At 41.7% G+C, this 6,365-nt stretch overlaps 1 non-coding gene across 1 annotated transcript; it reads right to left on the minus strand.

The window, feature by feature from the left end:
- Positions 1–5,476: 5,476 nt before the first annotated feature.
- Positions 5,477–5,549, minus strand: Trnaa-cgc. Its single transcript has one exon. It is a non-coding gene; the product is annotated as a tRNA-Ala (tRNA).
- Between the last annotated feature and the right edge of the window lie 816 nt (positions 5,550–6,365).

A 6,365-nucleotide genomic window follows, 5' to 3' on the forward strand; every position in this document is an offset into this window, starting at 1 on the left:
ACATTGGTAACGTGAAGAAACAAGATATCGATTTTTTTGTTTCAGTCTCTGTCTTCCTCTACAGTTTTACGATCTTCTAATGCTCCATCTAATTGCTCGTTATTCCCTGACGTCTTAACAAAAGTCCTGTGATCCCCTCCCTTCTTCACGTCACTGCTCTCCATGTTTACCTTTCTTCGCAGATTCTATGCTGACATACCCATTCATTATCTTATGAGACCAACAAATACTCAACATTCTTTTGCAGCACTACATTTCAAATGCTTCCATACGCTTCCGTTCAGGTTTTCCCGCAGTCCATAATAGAATATCATACAATGCTGTTCTTTGGAAGTAAATTCTCACAAATTTCTTCCTCAAATTAAGGGCCACGCGATATTAGTATCCATCTCTTGTCCAGGCATGTCCTTTTTGTCTGTGGTGGTCTGCTTTTTATCTTCTCATTGCTCTGTACATCATGCCAGTCTTCCATCACTTTGAACGAGGACAACAATGTCATCAGTGATCCCTTCATTGATATCCCTTCACCATAGTTAATCCCTCTTCTGATCAAAAAGTCAGTATAAATTTGAAAACTTAATAAACTACGGAATAATGTAGATAGAGAGGTAAAAATTTACACTCGTGCTTGGAATGACATGGGGTTTTATTAGAACAAAAAAAAAACAAAGTTCACAAAATGTCCGACAGATGGCGCTGCACAGCCAAACGTCAGTGACCGCGCATGACAGTCGTGTATAGAAGGAGCTGTAATGAGAGAGAGAATCAGATGCATCAGCAGTTCAAAATGGTTCAAATGGCTCTGAGCACTATGTGACTTAACTTCTGAGGTCATCAGTCCCCTAGAACATAGAAATAAATTAAACCTAACTAACCTAAGGACATCACACACATCCATGCCCGAGGCAGGATTCGCACCTGCGACCGTTACGGTCGCGTGGTTTCAGACTGTAGCGCCGAGAACCGCTCGGCCACTTCGGCTGGCGCGGCAGCAGTCGCAGCATGTTGACGTTACCTGAAAAGGCGCTTTTAGTGAAGCTGTGTTATCAGAATGGGGAATGTGCTAGTTCAGCGTTACGATCCTATCGCCATAGGAAAGAGATTTGAACTGGTGAAGGTTCGTTGACAAATGCAGCTGTGGCAAAAAGGATTTCAAAGTTCGAAGCCACGGGTTGTATAGACCATAGAACCCGTAGTGGCCGATCGGGCACAAGGCGTAATGCTGCTGAGACAGTTGAGGAAGAAATGGAGACTGTAGCGGGTTCGTCTATGCACGGGGAAGTCAGCGTTCGTGCAGTCGCACGTCGCACTGGCATTCCATACACTACTGTTTGGTTGACCCTGAGGCGTATCCTCCGATGCTATCCGTACAAAATCCATTTGCATCATGAACTGTTACCTAGCGACTTAGTGAAGCGGAGGGCATTTGCGGTGTCGGCGTTTCAAAAGATGGCGGAAGATGACGATTGGTTGAGTAACGTGTTGTGGACCGACGAAGCTCATTTCGCGCTCCGAGGGTCTGTCAACGCCCACAACTGCAGAATTTGGGCTGCCGAACATCCTAGCACTGTCGTGGAAACTCCGTTGCACGACGATAAAGTCACGGTATGGGTTGGATTTATTATATCTACCGTTATCGGGCCTTTTTTCTTCGAGGAAATGCGTGATTCTCGTTTTGTAACTGCTACCGTGACGCGTGAGAGGTACGCCGATATGTTACAGAATCGCATCATCCCCAGCCTGGCTGATAAACACCTGCTGGACGTACGATGTTTATGGAGGATGGCGCTCCACCCCGTATTGCTAGACGCGTGAAAGATCTCTTGCGTGGGTCATTTGGTGATGATCGTGTGCTCAGCCGCCCCTTTCGTCATGCTTGGCCTCCCAGGTCCCCAGACCTCAGTCCGTGCGATTATTGGCTTTGGGGTTACCTGAAGTCGCAAGTGTATCGTGATCGACCTACATCACTAGGTATGCTGAAAGACAACATCCGACGCCAATGCCTCACCATAACTCCGGACATGCTTTACAGTGCTGTTCACAACATTATTCCTCGACTACAGCTATTGCTGATGAATGATGGTGGACATATTGAGCATTTCCTGTAAAGATCATCATCTTTGCTTTGTCTTACTTTGTTATGCTAATTATTGCTATTCCGATCAGATGAAGCGCCATCTGTCGGACATTTTCTGAACTTTTGTATTTTTGGTTCTAATAAAACGCCATGTCATTCTAAGCATGTGTGTCAATTTGTACCTCTCTATCTACATTATTCCGTGATTTATTCAGTTTTCAAATTTATACTGACTTTTGGTCACCCGGTTCATCCTCGGTTCTTCAATGTATACATTAAACACTCGGGGCTAAAGGCCTACATCCCGTTCTTATACTCTTTATAACCTGGGTACTACGTTCCTGGCCTTCCATTATTTACTTATCTTCAAAACTCGAAAATACAATGTGGAGAAAGATAAAAGATACTCTAAGATTTGGCGAGAACTATAGGCTTGGTAAGCAACATTTGAACATCCGACCGAGTAAAGGTGCCAGGAAAAGTAAGACGGGGAACAAAGAACTGCATTCATTTCTCACGAATTCAAGTCCAGTGTTTTAATAGAGTATCTTAGTGACTGATTGTATTATATATGGTTGCCGTTTAGCTTATTATTTAGTGTAACGCATCACCTCATTCTGTTAAGACATCAAGGACCTGCTTAGTACGCACCTGGTAAGTCAGCAGCCATGTCTATCCACGTAAGTTTAAAGACAGAGTACTAGGTAGGGCGAATTAAAAACTCTCGAAACACCTTTTATTAAAATCAATTATACTGAATACGTAATACATTTCTTATGTTCTCCAGAATATTACTCATTTGATTACAAGCCGGCTTTCGGCTTCTTAAACTACCGTCAGGTGTCAAGTGAAAGTTGCCAATGTAGATTAATATGACGAACTACTTATACAGATATTACTGACACACCACTAACTTGACAAAAATGAGAGATAAAGTGTATGTAGTGTGGAAATCGTTACCTCTAAAAAAAAAAAAAAAAAAAAAAAAAAAAAAAAAAAAAAAAAAAAAGGTGAAAAGTAAAGTTAAATTCACTATCTTCAGCCATAATGAGTGCCAATGAAACTTAATTTAAAAAACGAGAAAAAGAGAATTGTGCTCGGTCATTTATAACTTAGCTCACTTGTTGTGTCTCAAGTTCCGATAAACTCTTTGTCACAGTTCTGTCAACATATACGGATACTTCTCCACGGCACTAGCGGGTGATTAAATAGACGTTTATCTTTACTTCTGAGTTATAATTTAGCAATGAAACTGTTCTCATAAAACACAGGCCTGTAGCTGGGAGACTTGCAAGGCTGTCTTAAATTTTTGCCAAAGTATGGGATAGTATACCAGAATGATAACTAATGAACTAGTTTCTGTTGGCCAGCGTGCGTAAGTGGCCCTGTTTTACGCATTTTTCTATTGGGTAGAATATAATCAATCGTGACAGAGATGTAGGCGTTATTTAAAGCGATAAGTTGGATGGTCTTTAATTCAGTATGAAAAAATGTAGAGGAAAACAAATTTGGAATACATTCTGCAAATAACTGAGGACGTGCGTTGAAAATGCTACTCTTAGATGAAGAGGTTGGCACAGGAGAGGAATTAATGGCGGGTGGCATCAAACGAGTAAGACGACTGATGGCTCGCAAAAAAACAAAAAAATCAGTTGTACAAGACAGCATACCATGGAATGGAAAGCAGCCTTTTGTACCTTTTGAGAAGTTTTGGGTGTTAAGAAACCAAACGCTTGTTCGTGATCAAACGATATAACGCAGCACATCACGGAAGTGTTTCACGGTAGTGTTTCCTGTTTAATATTATTGCCATGTTCTATCAGGCACAGACGGGTAATTTAACTAACGTTATTAAGGTCACTTCATATCTACACGAACAGCTCTGTTTTAGAAGGTTGCTCGAAAGGATTATTTAAAATAGTAATCGCATTTGAGGGTAAGAACTACTATCCATAATTAGTAGCAGCAGAAAATTTGTGCATTATGGCAGAGAATTTCGCCGCCTACACCAAATATGGTGCAGCATATAATTAATATAATGATTTTATTATAATGATATCTATGTTTAATGCAACTTAAGAAGCCTTTTGTTTGGTTTTATTTGTTAGATGTGCGTTACGGAGAACTAGCGAGCACTAAAGAATGTAAGCGCAGCTGAGTAACCATTTCACCATATAGAATACTCAGCTGATCAAGGCTTCTAGCGAAACAGGAAACCTGAAGCTATACCATGTCTACTACGAACATTATGTGTTATAATGAAATAAACAAATGAATAATAAATGTAAGGCATGTCTGCAACAACAACTGACGGGTATCTGTTGTGACGCCAGACAAGACTGTGGTTGCTAAAGAGGGACAGCGACCTCTCAGTTATTACGAAGGCAACAATCTCGGTGATTGACTGATATGGCATTCTAACATCAGTCAACATGGCCGTGCAGTGCTGGTACTGTGAACCGCTGAAAAGCTACAGCCGCAGTTTTCCTCGACGGCACGCAGCTCTACTGTATAGTTAAGTGACGATGGCATCCTCTTTGGTGAAATGTTCCCAGAGGTAAAGCAGTCCCCATTCGGATCTCTGGCCGGGAACTGCTCAGGAGGACAGGTAGGTTAGAAAATTTAAAAAGACAGTAAGCTGGTTCAAAGGGATGTAGGTTACAGTAGTTACTCGTTGATGAGGAGGCTTGCACAGGACAGAGTAGCGTGGAGCTGTATTGAATCAGCCTTTGGACTGATTACCACATCAACAATACCTTGGTGAAAATGAACCCGGTTATGAATGACGCATACCACCTTATACATCTATACAGGAGGTTATTTCCGTTGCGCATATTATGGAATTTTAATCGACTGGTTAGATGTTTGTGAAAAGGCTTTCAATTTTAAGAAGTGCTGAAAATCAAAAACTTATATTTAATTTTGCAGCACTTCGACGAGGAGTATTTACAGAGAAATGTTATGGTGTTTCAAGCCTTGGAAAGGGTGTTCAACTGTATATTAATTGGAATTACGCAGTCCAGTTATCTGGGAAATAATCCTATGTCATACCGATATTGGAAAATATTAATTTCAAGTGTAACCGTTTTATTTCAAATATAACCAATGCTTCACCTATCCTGTTGAGTGCCTTTTCATACGTATTGTTGGTTGTCTGGGCAACGAATAAAATCAGTAACTGAATTTTACAACTGTTAAAACTACTTACTTCCTCTTCCAGGATAAGGTGGTGGTGGTGGTTAGTGTTTAACGTCCCGTCGACAACGAGGTCATTAGAGACGGAGCGCAAGCTCGGGTTAGGGAAGGATTGGGAAGGAAATCGGCCGTGCCCTTTCAAAGGAACCATCTCGGCATTCGCCTGAAACGATTTAGGGAAATCACGGAAAACCTAAATCAGGATGGCCGGAGACGGGATTGAACCGTCGTCCTCCCGAATGCGAGTCCAGTGTGCTAACCACTGCACCACCTCGCTCGGTCCTAGGATAAGGCTATTGGCCTACATCTACATCTACATCTACATTACTACTCTGCAATTCACATTTAAGTGCTTGGCAGAGGGTTCATCGAACCACAATCATACTATTTCTCTACCATTCCACTCCCGAACAGCGCGCGGGAAAAACGAACGCCTAAACCTTTCTGTTCGAGCTCTGATTTCTCTTATTTTATTTTGATGATCATTTCTACCTATGTAGGTTGGGCTCAACAAAATATTTTCGCAATCGGAACAGAAAGTTGGTGACTGAAATTTCGTAAATAGATCTCGCCGCGACGAAAAACGTCTTTGCTTTAATGACTTCCATCCCAACTCGCGTATCATGTCTGCCACACTCTCTCCCCTATTACGTGATAATACAAAACGAGCTGCCCTTTTTTTGCAACCCTTCGATGTCCTCGGTCAATCCCACCTGGTAAGGATCCCACACCGTGCAGCAATATTCTAACATAGGACGAACGAGTGTAGTGTAAGCTGTCTCTTTAGTGGACTTGTTGCATCTTCTAAGTATCCTGCCAATGAAACGCAACCTTTGGCTCGCCTTCCCCACAATATTATCTACGTGGTCTTTCCAAATGAAGTTGTTCGTAATTTTAACACCCAGGTACTTAGTTGAATTGACAGCCTTGAGAATTGTACTATTTATCGAGTAATCGAATTCCAAGGATTTCTTTTGGAACTCATGTGGATCACTTCACACTTTTCGTTATTTCGCGGCCTGAGTTTTTCTGGCTCCTCTTCGTTGGCCGACCAACGTTTCTAAGGACAAAGTTCGGAATTATGTTGTCCTAA

This window comes from Schistocerca piceifrons, chromosome 6 (assembly GCF_021461385.2).
Source record: "Schistocerca piceifrons isolate TAMUIC-IGC-003096 chromosome 6, iqSchPice1.1, whole genome shotgun sequence".
NCBI lineage: Eukaryota > Metazoa > Arthropoda > Insecta > Orthoptera > Acrididae > Schistocerca > Schistocerca piceifrons.